This window comes from Lathyrus oleraceus, chromosome 6, assembly GCF_024323335.1.
Source record: "Lathyrus oleraceus cultivar Zhongwan6 chromosome 6, CAAS_Psat_ZW6_1.0, whole genome shotgun sequence".
Classification (NCBI taxonomy): Eukaryota; Viridiplantae; Streptophyta; class Magnoliopsida; order Fabales; family Fabaceae; genus Lathyrus; species Lathyrus oleraceus.
The window spans coordinates 55,097,802-55,115,752 of NC_066584.1; the positions used below are offsets into that span (position 1 = coordinate 55,097,802).

Genomic DNA, 17,951 nt, shown 5'->3' on the forward strand with positions numbered 1-17,951 from the left:
ACCAGAGCATCCACCTTTGCATTAACATGATCAAGGTTACTTATCTCGTACATGCCAGTTTTCGTTTGAGGTTTTTCTACCATTGTTCGTTCGCTTCCCCACTGATAGTGGTTTTGAGCCATGCTTTCGATAAGTTGGTAAGCATCAGCATAAGGTTTGTTCATTAGTGCACCACCTGCGGCGGCGTCTATTGTTAACCTCGTGTTGTACAGGAGACCATTATAGAAGTTATGAATTACTAACCAGTCTTCTAAACCATGGTATGGACAAAGTCTCATCATGTCTTTGTATCTTTCCCATGCTTCGAAGAGAGACTCGTTATCTTTCTGTTTAAATCCATTTATCTGGGCTCTTAACATAGCTGTTTTGCTCGGCGGAAAATATCGGGCAAGAAAAACTTTCTTCAACTCGTTCCATGTGGTGACTGAGTTGGAAGGAAGAGATTGAAGCCATCTTCTAGCGATATCTCTTAACGAGAAAGGAAAAAGACGAAGTCGAATTGCCTATGAAGTGACACCATTAGCTTTAACAGTATCGACATATTGGACAAATACGGATAAATGAAGGTTTGGATCCTCGGTAGGATTTCCAGAGAATTGGTTCTGTTGCACTGCCTGCAGCAGTGAAGGTTTAAGTTCAAAGTTGTTTGCTTCGATTGCGGGTGGAGCAATACTCGAATGCGGCTCATCTTGCGATGGAGCAGCGTAATCTCGAAGAGCACGAGCTGGTTCTACCATCTCGGGTATCGGCGAAGGAAGAAGATTTTTGAGATCAGGAAGTTCTACAGGAGGGAGATTGTTTGCAGCACGATATTCCCGAATTCGTCGTAAGACTCAGAGATATAGTTCGATATCGTTGATTCGTCAGTAGAACGGCTCGCCTTGTGAGCGAGTGTGTGGCATACAAATCAACGAAAGAAAGAAAAGAAAAGGGGAATAAGCCTTAGTCTCTACAGCGTAACAGAAGAGTTACGATATCGACTAAATAAAAGTCCCCGGCAACGGCGCCAAAAACTTGATCGCGACTTTATGAATCGAATTTGGGGTACAAACTGCAAGTACACAGTTCTATCGCGTAGTTTTAAAAGATATCGATCCCACAGGGACTTATGAATCGATATACCGTTTTCTAAGGTTACTTCGTAAAGCTAAGGCGGGTAATACTTTGATTGTTCGGGGGAAAAGTTAAAACTAAACTAAAAATCTAGATTAAATATCAACTAAACGGATATCGGTATGTAGTTCGTCGTAATTAGGGAATCAAATCTTCGTTGGTTTCTTGGTTTTAAAATAAATCTTTTCAGTTGACACTATTGATTAAAAGTCCTATCTCAAACTCTCGCTCTGTTGAATGAACTATGCTTTTATATTAACGTAGCTGTCACTTATTAGTTAAGTCAAAAACCACTTTTTGAAAATAATAGAATCCGTAGAAACTCTTTTTAAGAAAACACTAATCGTTTAAACACCCTTATCTCAAACTCTCGCTCTGTTGACTTAGGTTATATAATTAAATTCAAATGCTTAACTCTCGTCCTCACATTCAATCTTTAAAAATACTTTTTGAAAAAGATTAGAGTTTAATTAACTCTAAAAATTGCTCTCGCCCTGATCTAGAATTAATGTCCAATTAACACTGTCCAGTCAAAAACTCAAACTCTCGTTCTATTGCTTTTAACTTCTTTATGTCTTTTACTTTCGTACAAAAACCTTGTTATTAAACCTGTAAATTGAGACCGTGAAAAGAGTGATTTTAATTTTAAACTTAATTAAACCAACTTGGTTTTGATTCCTTCATTCCGCTTACTCTACATACCGATACCTAAATAAATTAGCCAGACATGCTAAACAGATCTAAATAATTATCATGCATAAACAAATTCATCTCAGGCAAATAATATAAATAAACAGTAAAACAGGGCATATATAAATTCAAACAATAATTAAAGAACCTGAGAAATTAAATAGCAGTCTTGAACACTCCACCACAGACCGGTTGGATTTGTTCTTGAATTCTTCAATCAGACAGAAAAATAAAAGTGAAGGAATAAAAATCTAGGGTCTAACGTAAGGTTAGATCTAGAGAAAGGTACACAATAGTTTCCGGTGTAGAAACTACTGTGCGAAAAATTAATTAATTGCTGGAAAAGAAAATAGAAATTGCAAAGGAAACAATATAAGGATTGTAAAAATAATGCTGTAAAAATGTGTTTGTACTGCTGGAAGAGAAAAAGTGCTAAAAAGAGAAAACGGCGAAGAAGTCTGGACCCGAGAGCTTTTCCAAAAACTACTATTTATATTAGTACTTTTTGTAACTGCTTCCAAGGGTTTTCCGTGTACATAGCCTTCACGTTGCAAACGGTCAAGCGTGATAGTAGGCTTCAACGTGGTCTGTTGCGTTCCTTGTGCCAAAAATATAGGAGAATGGTGTGACGTCCGTCACACCATGTGTGACGTCCGTCACACCATGTGTGACGCTCGTCACACAAGTGGGTAAAGCGTGACGCTCGTCACAGCCTTTGTGACGCTCGTCACAGGCACAGCGCCTGTGCTTTTGGGCTGAGCTTTGGCTTTTGATATTTGCTTCTTTTCATCCCTATTTGCACCTCCTTTTCTTCCTTTTTTACTTGTGCTTCAAATAAACTACTTGAGATAAATAGAAAGAAAATACCGCGTAATATCGAATAAAATGAAATAAATTGAAGTAAATAATAATATAATTTAATTAAATTGAGTCCTAGAATGTGATACTATTTCATGTTATCAACATATGATCTCAAGAGGTGAACATCTAATAAGTTTTACTTCCTCACCATCACCCTTTTGTTTCTTTAAACCATCCATTTGCATGCTAACCCAAATTTGAAAGTTATTGTGCAAACATCTTCATTCTTTTTCAAATTAGAAACCTAGGCCTTAAGCCTTGGACTTTTTAAAATTCAATTTCTGAAACACTTCTTTTTGAATTAAATTCTAATCATACTTTGACATCTTTTTGTGAATAATTCTAATTGGTAAATCCAACTCATGCAATTGTTTTGTGACTTTGTCCATTCTTGATAAGTTTTCATACATTAGCCATAGATCTCAATTATCTTAGTGGTTGATGTTAATCTCACCTTTTTGTCCTTAGTGATTGAATCGTAAGACTTCCTTGCTTATTATAGGGTTACCCCCTCACTAGCAAGTGGAAGCTTTTCTCACATGGTGGACTTGTTGTTTGTATAAGGTTGAGTTTTCTCCCGTGGATAATGAAAGACCTTAGGGCTTTTGTTTTAAAATTGAACCCACTCATATTTTGGAAATCTTTTAGCCGAACTACGAGGTTTTGATCCTGCAAAGGTACGTAGGCAATGGTTATCCATCCAAACACAAAAATAATAAACTTGTATATTCTTTTCTCATCCCTTCAATCCATGTTTGCACAATAAATATTTCATCAATAAATAACATTTCGTACAACAAGTGTGAAAAGGGCTCCCTAGGAGTACCTAGGACGTTTTGGGTGCCTAACACCTTCCCATTGCGTAATTTACCCCTTACCCCGATCTCTGATCTTTTCATTAGTTTTCTATGTGTAAAACTTCTTAGGCTTTTGTTCGCTTTTTAGCCATTCCTTTTGATAAATAAAAGTGCGGTGGCGACTCGATTCTTTGTATGCTTTGCTTTTGGTTTAATCAATAAATCATAAAGTAACGAATACACCGCTACAGAAAAGTGGCGACTCTGCTGGGGAGTACATTTTTCCTTGGTGGTATTGCCTACTTTTCACCCTTGTTGTGTGATATTGTTTATTTGTTATATGACATATTTTTGTACAATTTGGGATAACTGTATTGATTGTAATGTTTGAATTGCTTGATATACAATTGCTGTTTGCTTGGTGATCTCTGTGAGATGAGTTCTATACCCGAACTCGAGTGCACTTTAGGATAGGAGAATGGCATAGTCTTGTCGACTTGTGTGGAGTATTCCTTAGCAAGTTGACTTGCGAGTCCATTCACTTGGTGGAGGTCATGTTGGATTAATAATGTCACACAAGTTATTTGTGGTTAGGCATTATTCTTTCAATCATGTGCCTTAGAAGCCAAGGACCTTAGTTTACCAAGCCCATCCTGGCCTATTTTTAGGACGTAGTGCGGAAGTCGTTCAGATGTAAGATCTGATGCGATTGTTACGCGATACTACACTCATAAGAGTCTCTCTTGAGAATATTTTTGGAATACGAGTATTCGTTCCTCCGATAATATCTGAAAGATGGGACGATGATTATGGGAACCTCTGATAGAACATGTTCGGCAGGTATAAACCCTACTACACTCCCTTTGGGTGGTTCTTAACCGAGACTCCATGCTCGTGACTCTCAACAAACCCGTGATTCATGGTTGAGTCGTTCAGACAACCTTAATATCAATGGAACTTGGGTGTTGATAAGGTGAAAACCATAATCCGCCAAAATGGATGATTGATATTAAGGATGATTGAGTCGGTTCATGTATTGTTAATATCAATGGAACTTGGGTGTTGATAAGGTGAAAACCATAATCCACCAAAATGGATGATTGATATTAAGGATACTATGAGCTTTCCCATGACCTTTGTCTGGTGTGCTTTGCTTGATCCTTGAGTGTGATTGTTGCATTCATACATTCATACATTCATCTGCATTCATGTCATCAGAAAAATCATAAACTTTTCAAGGAACTTAAAGGGTTATTTGCAAAATTTTCAGACATGGAAAGACCAATAAGGCATACAAAGAAGTACAGCTTTAGACAACCCGATGTGAAAGAGTTAAGGAATATGACATCTTATGTACTAGATCCCTTGGGTTTCAAAGCTCGGTATGGGAAGCTTCTGCCTCTGTTGACTACTCAGGTTGATGAGGGACTGATGAGTACTCTGGCGCAGTTCTATGATCCTCTGTATCACTGCTTCTCTTTTCCGGACTTCCAGCTGTTGCCTACGCTCGAGGAGTATGCTCATCTTGTGGGTATTCCTATTCTGGATCAGGTGTCGTTCAGTGGCTTGGAGAGTATTCCGACTGCTAGAGAGATTGCAGACTTGTTGCACATAGATGAATCTTTGATTAAAGCTAACCTGACTACCAAAGGTGGAATTCAGGGTCTTCCTTCTGATTTCCTCATCGCTCAAGCTACCGTTTATGGGAAGGCCATGAGTGAGGATGCCTTTGAGGCTTTATTTGTGTTGCTCATCTATGGTTTGGTATTGTTCCCCAACATCGACAAATTTGTGGATGTGAACGCCATTAGGATCTTTTCTGTTCTTAATCCCGTTCCGACTCTGTTGGGTGATGCCTATTTCTCTTTGCATCTGAGGAATGCAAAGGGTGGAGGAGTTATCGTGTGATGTTTGCCTCTGTTGTATAAGTGGTTTATTTCTCACTTACCGCAGACGGTTGCTTTCAAGGAGAACAAGGGATGTCTACGGTGGTCCACGAGACTTATGTCTCTCACTAATGATGATATCTCTTGGTATGATCGCGTGTATGATACTGTTCAGATCATTGATTATTATGGTGAATTCCCTAATGTGCCTCTTCTTGGTACATGTGGTGGGATCAGCTACAATCCTATCTTAGCACGTCGTCAACTTGGGTTCCCCCTAAAGGATAAACCTCATAACATTCTGTTAGAAGGTGTATTCTTTCAGGAGGGTAAAGATCCCCAAGGCTTGAAAGCTAGGATGGTCCGCGCTTGGCGCAAGGTTCACAAGAAGGGTAGAAATGAGTTGGGTCCGAAGAACTGCATTGCTTTGGAGCCATATACTTCTTGGGTCAGACAGAGAGCTTCTGAGTACCTTATGTCGTACGATCATCCGAGACCTACACCTTTGGATGTGGCTGGGCCTTCAACCCTCCCCAACCAAGATGTAGAGGAGTTGAGAGAAGAAGACCTTTCACGTGCCTGGATCCGTGAAAGAGAAGAGTTGCTTCATCAGCTTAAGGAGAAGGACGCTCTGATTGAGTTCCTCGAGCATCAGGTGATAGATGATCCGAATGATACTTGGACTTCTCTACTTCCTCAGTCTTCCAAATTCTGGAAGAGGAAGTATGATCGACTTGCTAAGGAGAAAGCGGATATGGAAGCGGCCTATGAGAGAGAGATTAAGAAGCTTTGTGCATCTCGTCTTCCAGCATCCCGAGCTTCTAGGGATCCATAGGATGTTTATTTTCCTTTTCCCTTGTAATAATCAACAATGTTGTACTTCTTTGTCTCGAATATATTTGATGAGATATTTTCCATATGCGATTAAATGCTTAAATATTCAAAATTTGCAAATAGAACCCTAAAAGTTCCTTGAAATAAAAACAAAGCATATGCACGAGCATTGCATGCATCATTTTGCATAAGCAGGTGTTGTTCTGGTCTTCTTGTCTGTGGCCTAACTCTGTGCTCTTCATTTATTTTGAAGACAAGCTGACTCACCGGTACTATACCAGAGCCAATTCTGCAAGAGTGATGGATCAGTTAGAACAAGAGAACAGAGAGCTGAAGGATGAAGTCGCCAGGCTCACTGCTTTGATGGAGCAATTTCTAGCTGCTCAGAATCAACCTTCTCCGCCTCCTGCAACTCCTCCCCAGAGGACTGTTATATCAGAAGTGGTTGCTCCGACTGTGCCAGCTGCTAGTGCCAATTTCATGCCGAATGCCATGCCAGCCGGATTTCCGTGGGGTATGCCTCCTGGTTTCATGCCAGATATTCCAGCTCCTACCTTTGCTTCCATGCCGGCATCTAGCCCGGTCCTTATTATGCCTCCTCCTGTCGTGCATACCACTCCCAGGGTAGACGACACCATCTATCATTCTGAGCCGTCTGAGGGCCCAAATGTTAATGAGAAGATGGAAGCTATGAATGACCAATTCCTCGAGCTCCGAAAGGAATTGAAGACCCTCCGAGGGAAAGATCTGTTTGGCAAGTCTGCTGCTGAACTTTGCCTGGTTCCCGGTGTAAAGATTCCAGTCAAATTCAAAGTCCCTGATTTTGAGAAATATAAAGGGAACACCTGCCCTCTTGCTCACCTGGTTATGTACGCCAGGAAAATGTCTACGCAAACCGATAATGATCAGCTTCTGATTCATTATTTTCAGGATAGTTTGTCTGGTGCAGCTCTTCGTTGGTATATGAGCCTTGATAGTGCAAACATCCGATCCTTCAATGATCTTGGCGAAGCCTTCGTCAAGCAATACAAATATAATGTTGATATGGCCCCTGACCGTGATCAACTCAGGGCCATGTCTCAGAAGGATAAAGAGACATTTAAGGAGTACGCCCAGAGGTGGCGAGAGTTAACGACTCAGATTACTCCTCCGCTGGAAGAGAAGGAGATGACTAAGATCTTTCTAAAGACTCTTGGTTCATTTTATTATGAGCGGATGGTTGTGAGTGCTCCCTCTGATTTCACCGAGATGGTGAACATGGGGATGCGTTTGGAGGAAGGTGTCCGTGAGGGACGCCTGTCTAAAGATGAGAGCTCTTCTAAACGATATGGGGCGTTTAAGAAGAAAGATGAGGAGGCACATGCTATGCAGTCCCATGCTAAACCAAGAAGATCCTCTGTCAAGAGGAAGCCGACGCGTCATCAGCACCAGGTGGCTCATATAGCACCTATTTTCAGAGATAATGCTCAATATTAGCAGCCTAATCAGCATCAGCATCAGCAACAACCTCAGTATCAACAGCAGCATCGTCCACAGCAACAGGCTTACCAGCCTCGTGGCAGTACCAATAATCAGGCTAATCTGAATTATGATAGGAAGAAGATCAGTTTCGATCCCATTCCTATGTCATATGCTGAATTATATCCTTCCTTGTTGGAGAGGAAACTAGTTACACCCAGAGAGCCTCCGGCTGTGCCTGCTAACCCGCAGTGGTGGTACAAGCCAGATCAATATTGTGTGTATCATTCCGGTGCTCCGGGACACAATATTGAGAATTGCTATCCGTTGAAAACCAAGGTTCAAGACCTTATGCGATGCGGCATACTGAGCTTCGAGGACTCAGGCCCGAATGTTACGAAGAACCCATTTCCCGAGCATGGGAAGTCGGTTAACATGGTCCAGGGGTGTCCTGGGAAATATAAAGTCAAATATGTGAGTCATATTCGACAGTCATTGGTCGAGTTGCATCGTCTGCTGTGTCAGTACAGTCATATGGAGCATGACCATGACATATGCCGCATTTGTTCTGTTAATAGATTAGGTTGTCGCCAAGTGCGAAGAGAGCTTCAAGAGCTGTTGGATGAAGGTACCATTGAGATTCTGCAGAATCGAAATGTTGATGAAGATGAACCAGAAGTGAATGTTATTTCTCCTGTGTTCAAGCTTCCCGAGCCTGTTGTCATCCGTTATGATGGTAGCAAGCCGAAGGTCTCTCCTTCTCTGATAATCAAGCCTGCAGGCCTTGTGCCTTATTCTTCTGATAGAGCAATTCCTTTCAGATATAATCCATGAACTGCAAGATGGACGCCATGTCCAACGTGCTGGTGGACACTGGGTCATCTTTGAATGTACTGCCAAAGACCACTCTTTCGAGATTGTCATATCAGGGGCCTCCCATGAGGCAGAGTGGTGTTGTTGTGAAGGCTTTTGATGGGTCGCGTAAGACTGTGATTGGGGAAGTTGATCTCCCAATCAAGATTGGACCAAGTGATTTCCAAGTTACCTTTCAGGTTATGGATATCCACCCATCTTATAGTTGTCTCCTTGGTAGACCATGGATTCACGAGGCTGGTGCTGTGACATCCACCCTACACCAGAAGCTGAAATTCGTCAAGAACAAGAAACTGGTTGTGGTAGGGGGAGAAAAGGCTCTCCTGGTTAGCCACTTGTCTTCTTTCTCGTATATTGATGCTGAGGATGAAGTTGGAACTCCTTTCCAAGCTTTATCTATTGCTGAGCCAATTGAGAAGAAGTCTCCTTCATTTGCTTCCTATCGTGATGCGAAACTGGCCATTGAATGTGGTGCAGTTGCTGGTTTAGGGAAGATGATCGAGCTTGAAGACAATAAATCCCGGACTGGCATTGGCTATTCTTCTGGGGCATTCAACGAGCAAGGGCTGTTCAAGAGTGGAGGTTTCATCCATGCTGATCAGACTGAGGAAGCTGTTGCTATTCTGGAAGAGGATGCAGAGGACTTGAGCAACTTCATCATACCTGGTGGTGTCTGCCATAATTGGGTCGCTGTGGATGTTCCTACGATCATTCATAAGTCAGCGTAATTTGTTCACTTTGTTCAAAACCCTTCTCCCATGCCAAAAGGAGAAATGATGACATTGTTGGCAGCATTTATACGATGATATTTCATTCAATTAATGCATTGTTAAACATTTGTTTTTCCATTTGTTTTCACTTTTTGCTTTTGCATGAAATCAGTGATCACAAAAAACCATAAAAACAAGAATAAAAGCAATCATTTTTCATCTGCATAATGGTTTGCTTGTTTAAATTCTAAAGTTTTTTATTAACCAAAATCATTATGCAGGTTGATTCTAAAACCCATTGAACATAATGATCCAACGTCATCTCCCAATTTTGAATTCCTTGTATTCGAGGCAGAGGAAGATGATGTTGAAGAGATTCCTGATGAGATTACCTGTCTCCTTGAGCACGAGAAGAAGATCATTCAGCCGCATCTCGAAGATCTGGAAACAGTCAACTTGGGGTCTGAGGATTGTGTTCGTATGGTGAAGATTGGGGCACTCCTTGAAGAGTCTGTCAAGAAGGGGTTGATCAGCTTGCTACGAGAATATTCTGATATCTTTGCTTGGTCGTATGAAGACATGCCGGGTCTAGATACAGATATTGTGCAACATTTCCTGCCTTTGAAGCCTGAGTGCGTGCCTGTGAAGCAGAAGCTCAGAAGAACTCATCCAGATATGGCAGTGAAGATCAAAGAGGAAGTTCAGAAGCAAATTGATGCGGGGTTTCTGGTGACTTCTACATATCCTCTATGGGTGGCCAATATTGTGCCTGTGCCTAAGAAGGACGGAAAAGTCCGTATGTGTGTTGATTACAGAGATTTGAATAAGGCTAGTCCTAAAGATGATTTTCCTCTACCACACATTGATATGTTGGTAGACAATACAGCTAAATTCAAAATCTTTTCCTTTATGGACAGATTTTCCGGTTATAATCAATTCAAGATGGCACCCGAGGATATGGAGAAGACAACATTCATCACACCTTAGGGAACATTCTGTTATCGAGTGATGCCCTTCGGTTTGAAGAACGCCGGAGCCACGTATCAACGTGCTATGACTACCTTGTTTCATGATATGATGCACAAGGAGATAGAGGTCTATGTTGATGATATGATTGCTAAGTCCCGAACGGAAGTTGAACATGTTGAGCATTTGTTGAAGCTTTTTCAGCGTCTGAGGAAGTTCAGACTTCGCCTGAATCCGAACAAATGTACATTTGGAGTCCGTTCTGGCAAGTTGTTGGGTTTTGTGGTCAGCGAGAGAGGTATTGAAGTTGATCCTGCCAAGGTCAAAGCAATACAAGAGATGCCTGCACCCAAAACTGAGAAGCAAGTCCGAGGTTTTCTTGGCCGCTTGAATTATATTTCCAGATTTATATCCCACATGACCGCCACATGTGCGCAGATATTCAAGCTCCTCCGGAAAGATCAATCTCATGATTGGACAGAGGATTGCCAGAAAGCTTTCGACAGTATCAAAGAGTATCTGTTTGAACCTCCGATCTTATCTCCGCCTGCAGAAGGAAGTCCTCTGATCATGTATTTGACTGTTCTTGAAGACTCAATGGGTTGTGTACTCGGTCAGCAAGATGAATCAGGGAAGAAAGAATCTGCTATCTACTACCTCAGTAACAAGTTTACTGATTGTGAGTCTCGATACTCTATGCTTGAGAAGACGTGTTGTGCTTTGGCTTGGGCTGCTAAGCGTTTGCGCCAGTACATGATAAATCATACAACTTGGTTGATATCCAGAATGGATCCAATCAAGTATATTTTCGAGAAGCCTGCTTTAACCAGGAGGATTTCTCGTTGGCAAATGTTGCTGTCTGAGTATGATATCGAGTATCGAGCTCAGAAAGCTTTTAAAGGTAGTATCTTGGCTGACCATTTAATGCACCAGCCGATTGAAGATCATCAGTCTGTTCAGTACGACTTCCCAGATGAGGAGATTCTGTATTTGAAAATGAAAGATTGCGATGAGCCTACACTTGATGAAGGTCCGGAACCTGGTTCCAGATGGACGATGGTGTTTGATGGCGCTGTAAATCAGTACGGAAATGGAATTGGGGCAGTAATCATTACGCCTCATGGCACACATATTCCGTTTACAGCAAGGCTAACTTTCAAATGCACGAATAACATGGCTGAGTATGAGGCCTGTATTATGGGATTGGAAGAATGCATTGATTTGAGAATCAAGCATCTTGATGTGTATGGTGATTCGGCCCTGGTTGTCAATCAGATCAAGGGTGAATGGGAGACGAATCAGCCAGGTCTCATTCCGTATAGAGATTATGCGAGAAGGATTTCAACGTTCTTTACAGAAGTTGATTTTCATCATATTCCTCGAGAGGATAATCGGATGGCAGATGCGCTTGCTACGCTTGCTTCCATGATAGTGGTCAAATATTGGAATGAAGTTCCCAACATTGTCGTGATGCGCTTGGATAGACCAGCTAACATATTTGCAGTTGAAGAAGTCAATGATGACAAGCCTTGGTATTTTGATATCAAGAATTTCCTCCAGAACCAGGTCTACCCGCCTGGGGCATCTGTGAAAGATAGGAAAACTTTGAGAAGGTTGTCAGGCAGTTTCTACCTCAATGGTGAAGTGCTGTATAAGAGAAATTTTGACATGGTTTTGCTCAGATGCATGGATAGACACGAAGCAAACCTGTTGATGACTGAGGTCCATGAGGGTTCATTTGGTACTCATTCCAATGGACATGCCATGGCTAGAAAGATGTTAAGAGCAGGCTACTATTGGCTGACAATGGAGTCTGACTGCTGCAAATATGTGAAGAAATGCCACAGGTGTCAGATTTATGCGGATAAGATTCATATTCCTCCGACACTTCTGAATGTGATTTCATCATCATGGCCTTTCTCTATGTGGGGAATCGACATGATCGGCATGATTGAACCGAAAGCGTCCAATGGACACAAGTTTACTCTCGTAGCAATTGATTACTTCACCAAATGGGTTGAGGCCGCTTCGTATGCGAATGTGACCAGGCAGGTGGTTGTGAAGTTTATCAAGAACCAGCTGATTTTCCGTTATGGTGTGCCAGATAAGATCATTACTGATAATGGATCTAATCTGAATAATAAGATGATGGATGAGTTGTGCACTGAGTTCAAGATTGCACACCATAATTCCTCTCCCTACAGACCCAAGATGAATGGGGTTGTTGAAGCTGCTAACAAGAATATCAAGAAAATTATCCAGAAGATGACAGTTACGTACAAAGATTGGCATGAGATGTTGCCATTTGCTTTGCATGGTTATCGTACATCTGTCCGCACTTCAACAGGGGCAACCCCTTTCTCTCTTGTTTACGGCATGGAGGTTGTTCTCCCAGTAGAGGTGGAGATCCCATCAATGAGAGTCTTGATGGAAGCCAAGTTGACTGATGCTGAATGGATTCAGAGTCGTTATGACCAACTGAATTTGATTGAAGAGAAGATATTAACTGCCATGTGTTATGGTCAGTTATATCAGCAGAGAATGAAGAAAGCATTCGATAAGAAGGTCAAGCCTCGTGTGTTCCGAGAAGGTGACCTCGTGCTCAAGAAAGTTTTGTCTTTCGCGCCCGATTCCAGGGGCAAGTGGACTCCAAACTATGAGGGTCCATATGTTGTTAAGAGAGCCTTTTCAGGCGGAGCTTTGATGCTTACAACAATGGATGGGGAGGATTTCACTCGTCCTGTGAATTCAGATGCAGTCAAGAAATACTTTGCCTAAAAAAAAAGAGGAAAAGAAAAACAGAATAGCTCGCTAAGTTGAAAACCCGAAAGGGCGGCTTAGGCAAAAATGAGCGTCTTGGTGGAAAACCCGCAAGGGTGATCCAGGCAAAAGTTAGAGACATGAAAAAAGAATATTTGCATCCCGTTAGATTGAGTACCTCACCCTGGGGCAATCTAGGCAAAAATTAGGGATATGGCAAGTAACTGCATCCTGACAAGACTTTCTGTTCCGCGGCTGTCTTTTTGTCCGAGATTCTCGATTCGTCGTCAACTGAAACTTCGAATACATCGAGATTCAAATTGGTAGAGAAAGGATCATTATGTTCAATGTAGCCCTCTTCCAATATATATCACTGATTTCAAATTTGTACAGATCTATGGAGTCTTGCCATTTGCAGGCTACCATTCCATCAAATCAATTTGAGCTTTTTATCCAATTATTTGCACTCTTATTTGTTTCAATTCAACAAATGTTTTGCATGTTTTAATTGATAAAATGTCATTGTATTAAACAAATAAGTTTTTTCAAATTTGTTTTAAACAAAGTGAACATTCACAATGATAAAAGGATACTTAAAGAATCTCTCAGTGCTCTCCCAAGGGTGGCATGATTTCCAACAGGTAAGACATTTGTTCATATTCCTGGCATGGTTGTATCCTCTTTATCCTGATTTGTTGTTGGGGTTGTTCCCCAAGCAAAGTTTTTGTTGAGACTTCACAGTCCTCTCCAACAGTATTCTCTCCTCAGCATGGATGTTTTCTTTTGGAAGATTCAGTGGTTGGTGGGTTGACATCCCGGTACTTTACCACTTTCCTCAGCACAGTCGCTGGCAGCGTTGTTGATATGATATACTGCATTTTATACTATATTCCTCCCCATCGGAGCGCTTGTTGAGGTTTTCACCTCTTATCCCTTCAGCAGAGCAGTGTTTATGTCCCTCCTCAGCAGTTGTTGGTTTATTTTTGGAAGGTTCAGCATTTGGTGGTTGATCCCCAGCTCTCCTCCCTATCCCCCAGTGGATTCCCCAGTAAAGCCGCCAGTAAATTTGTGGTATGGTGGATTGTATCTGTGTGATTTCCTCAGAGTCCCCGCCAGAGTTGGTATCCCCAACAGAGCCAGAGTCCCCGCCAGAGTTGGTATCCCCAACAGAGTCAGGATCCCCGCCAGAGTTGTTGTCCCCAGTAGGGTCGGTTGGTGATCTATCATCCAGAGATTTGGTTGATTTCCTGATGCTTTTGATCCCTAGTAGAGTGGCTTGTTGTAGAATCTACTTGTGTGATCTATTTCCTTCCTCAGTGGGTTTATCCCCAACGGAATGGCTGACAGTATGCCCAGTAGAGTTGCTTGTGCAGTTAGATTCTACATGGATGATCTGTTCTCCCTTTGTGGGTTGTTCCCCAGCGGAGTTATTAGGAGTTGCTTTTGTGGCAGTTCTTGCTTGTGCAGTGAACTCTTGTTTCCCAGTTGATGCTGAGAATCCCCCTGCATATATCTTGGGATTTCTCTAGTTCCCCAACAGATTTGTCTTTGTGGCTGTTTATGCCTGTTGTGACTTCTGTTCCCCCAGTTGGGTTGATTGTTGATCCATCACTCAGAGATTTTGTGATTTTCTTTGATATCTCTGACCTCTTTTGCCTCCCCGCAGATCTTTGCTTTTCAGCATGTAGATCTTCAGCAGATTGGCTTTCCAGTTGGTTTTCCCTCTGGAAGTGTAGTACCGGGTGTTTGATTCCTGGACCCTGTTTGTGTTAGATATGTCTGTTTTGTCAGCATTCATCAAACATAATTACGCATATTCATGCATGATCATAAACATTCAGATATTCATGTTGCATTTTTGCCATATATCTCTTGTTTGTTGTTCCCTGCTAATGGGTGATATAGATCTCTTTATAGATCTCCCCAAGCAGATGTCGGGTGTTTAGATCTCTCCATATAGAGTCAGCCCTATAAGCAGAAAGTGTTTGTCTTTCCTTCTGCAGTTCCCCACTGAGATATGCCCTCGTGGATGACGGTTTTTTCCGTTTCCTCCCAACACATATATTGGGATGGGTTTTCCTATTGAGTTATATCCTCATTAGGACGAGTCTTAATTCAGTCTGTCTTTTCGGATTGATCCTGAATTGGCATTTGTCAACTGTTTCTTGTGCTTCCCTGTGGAGTAAATGAATAAATTGCCTAGTAACCGGCAATAATTCTTTTTATCCCCAGTGGAGTTTGGGCCTCTACCCTTATACCGGTAGTTGTAAGTCCTACGTTCCTTTTTCCTCTTGGCGGAATTTGTGGTTATATACCTTTTATTCCTCAGCAAGAGTCGATGGTTTTCTACCCAGTAGTCGGTAGTCGTAAATCCTAGTTTTTCTGCTCTCCAGCAGTTTGTGGTTTGTTATAAACCCTATTTTTGTTCCCGTGCGGATTTGTGATTTCCTTCATTCCCCACGCGGAGTTGTTGGTTTTCTACCCAGTATTCGGTAGATGTAAACCCTACTTTTTATCCTCATCAGAGTTTGGCTACTACCCCGTATTCGGTAGTTGTAAGTCCTATCTCTTTTCCCCTAGCAGAGGTAACCTTTGTGGTTCGTTCTGGTTGGTGATGGATGTTGTGCTGTTGTGGTTTTATCCCCAACGGAGTCTGTGCCTCTTTCTGGAATAAGTTGAATAATTGCTCAGTATTTGGCATTCGTTCACCCTATCCTCAGCTGAGTCTTTGGTTTTCTACCCAGTAGTCGGTAGTGGTAAACCTTTCGCTTCCTCAGCCAGAGTTTGGTCTTCTACCCCATATTCGGTAGTCGTAACCCCTAATTTCTCCCCTTTGCAGAGTTAACCTTGTTGTTCATCCTAACCGATGATGGTTACTTTTTATGGTTATCTTCATTCAATATTCGATGTTGATATTCCCTCCTTGCTCCTGGACAATTGCCGGTTGCTAGCAATTGTATCCCCAGCAAGTCTTGTGGATAATTGCCGGATGCTTGCAATTCATCCCCAGCGGATCTTCTTTCATTTACCCTTTTGTTGGTAATGTTGTTGCTCCCTTTGATTGGTCATCTTTATATACCTAGTTTTGGTATCCCGATGCCTTTCTTTTCGGTCGATTTATCCTTTATTAACCCAGTAACCGGTTGTGGATAATCTTCCATGCGAGTATGTTATCCACGTTCTGACGGTAATGGATAATATATCTCATGCACTCTTCAGTCGAAGCCTGTTGTGTTTCCCCAGTCGAGTAAGATTCGTGTTCCTTTCCGGAATCGAATATTCGTTTGTTCCTTGGATAATTGCTGGATGCTTGCAATTTATCCCCTGTGAGTTATCTTTCGTTTACCTTGTTGTTGTTGGTATCGATTGTCTCTCTTTTTGGTTGATCACCTATTATATACCCTATAACCGGTATCTCTGGTGTCTCTTCCTTTTCGAGTATATTATTAACGTTCTGACGGTAATGAATAATATGTCTCATGCGCTCTTTGGTTGGAGTCCTTTGTTGATTTTCCCCAGTAGAGTAAGATTCGTATTCTTTGCAGAATCGAATATCCATCCTTTAACAAGTTTGTGTTTTGGATGATGAGTGTCTTGGCATATATACCAATTCACGTTTCGGTTGGTCACCTATTATATACCCTGTAACCGGTATCCCTGGTGTTTCCTTCCATGCGAGTATATTGTCTACGTTCTGACGGTAATAGATAATATATCTCATGCGAGTATACTATCCACGTTCTGACGGTAATGGATATTATATCTCATGCGCTCCTTTGGGTTTGTGTCCCCAGCTGAGTAAGATTCGTTTTCCCGTTGTGGATTCGAATGTCCATCCTGTAAGTCGATTTGCTTTTTCAAGCCCTTCTTTCGGATGATGAGTGTTTTGGCATATATACCAATTCACGCTTTGGTCGGTCACCTATTATGTACCCAGTACCCGGTATCCTTGGTGTTTCTTCCTTTCTGCTCCCTATTGTGACCTTGATCCCCTGTGGAGTCAGATTTTCCTGAGTTGATGTACCTTTTTCAGGTCTTTCTCAGATGTTTGGTTGATTGATATCTCTCACCCTTATACCGGTCTTAGATATTCATTCTTCCTGAGGTTGTTACCCTTATACCGGTAACACCTCATTTCTTTGTTGCTTCCCCAGGAGAGTCTTTTTGTTAGACCTTCTCCAGTGGAGTTTTCTGTTGTGATTTTTACCCTCTTGCTGTATTGGCGTTTTCCCCAATACATGCAATTTTTTCCCGGCAGGAAGATTCTTTGTGAATCTTTTCCCTGGTCCGAGTCCGGATTTTCATCCGAGGTATCCTTTATGGATAGGTTGAGTCAGCTTATGTCTTTCCAATGGATGTGTTTTCCTTTGGAATTCTTCGTTTTCCAGTTTGAGTCATTCACTCCCCAGTGAGGTCTCTAGTCCAGTCGTGTCTTGTTCACGCCGTGTCAGTTTGTACCCTAATTCAGAGTCGTGTTCTGCTCACGCATTCTTTTTCTTATCCCCATGAGAGTCTTGTTAGAGTCTCTGTTCCTGGTGAGTGTATTACTCCGATGGATCGTCTTTTCTTCTTTGTGGACCCATATTCACCACAGAGTTTGTTTTTTTTGCATGCATACATCTGCATCATGAGGTCTCTTAGGGACCAAAATTTGTCTCATTACTGTTATTTAAGCCCATTCTACCGCGTCGAGATGAAGATTTCTAAACTTCACTTCTCCGGCTAGAATGACCTTAAATAGGGGCATCTGTAATACCCCAATTTTGTCCCTAAGATCCCTCATGGCATCATATCATATCATATCATTGCCTCAAGGATCATTGTGCACCTTGCTTCCTTCCCTAGGGGTGGGTTATCTTTTGAGAGTGGTTCTTGATCACCAAGCATGTATTGCATTTGTATATCATTGCTTTTTCTTTTTATTACTAATCAAAAGTACAAAAATATCTCATCTAACCTTTGTCTTGCAGATAAAGCAACCACAAGTCAAGACAGTCAAAGGC

At 41.8% G+C, this 17,951-nt stretch overlaps 1 non-coding gene across 1 annotated transcript; it reads left to right on the top strand.

Annotated features, from left to right (window-relative positions):
• The first annotated feature begins 252 nt into the window (after nucleotides 1–252).
• Nucleotides 253–359, top strand: LOC127098943 (small nucleolar RNA R71). Its single transcript, XR_007793626.1, has one exon. It is a non-coding gene; the product is annotated as a small nucleolar RNA R71 (small nucleolar RNA).
• Nucleotides 360–17,951: the final 17,592 nt, after the last annotated feature.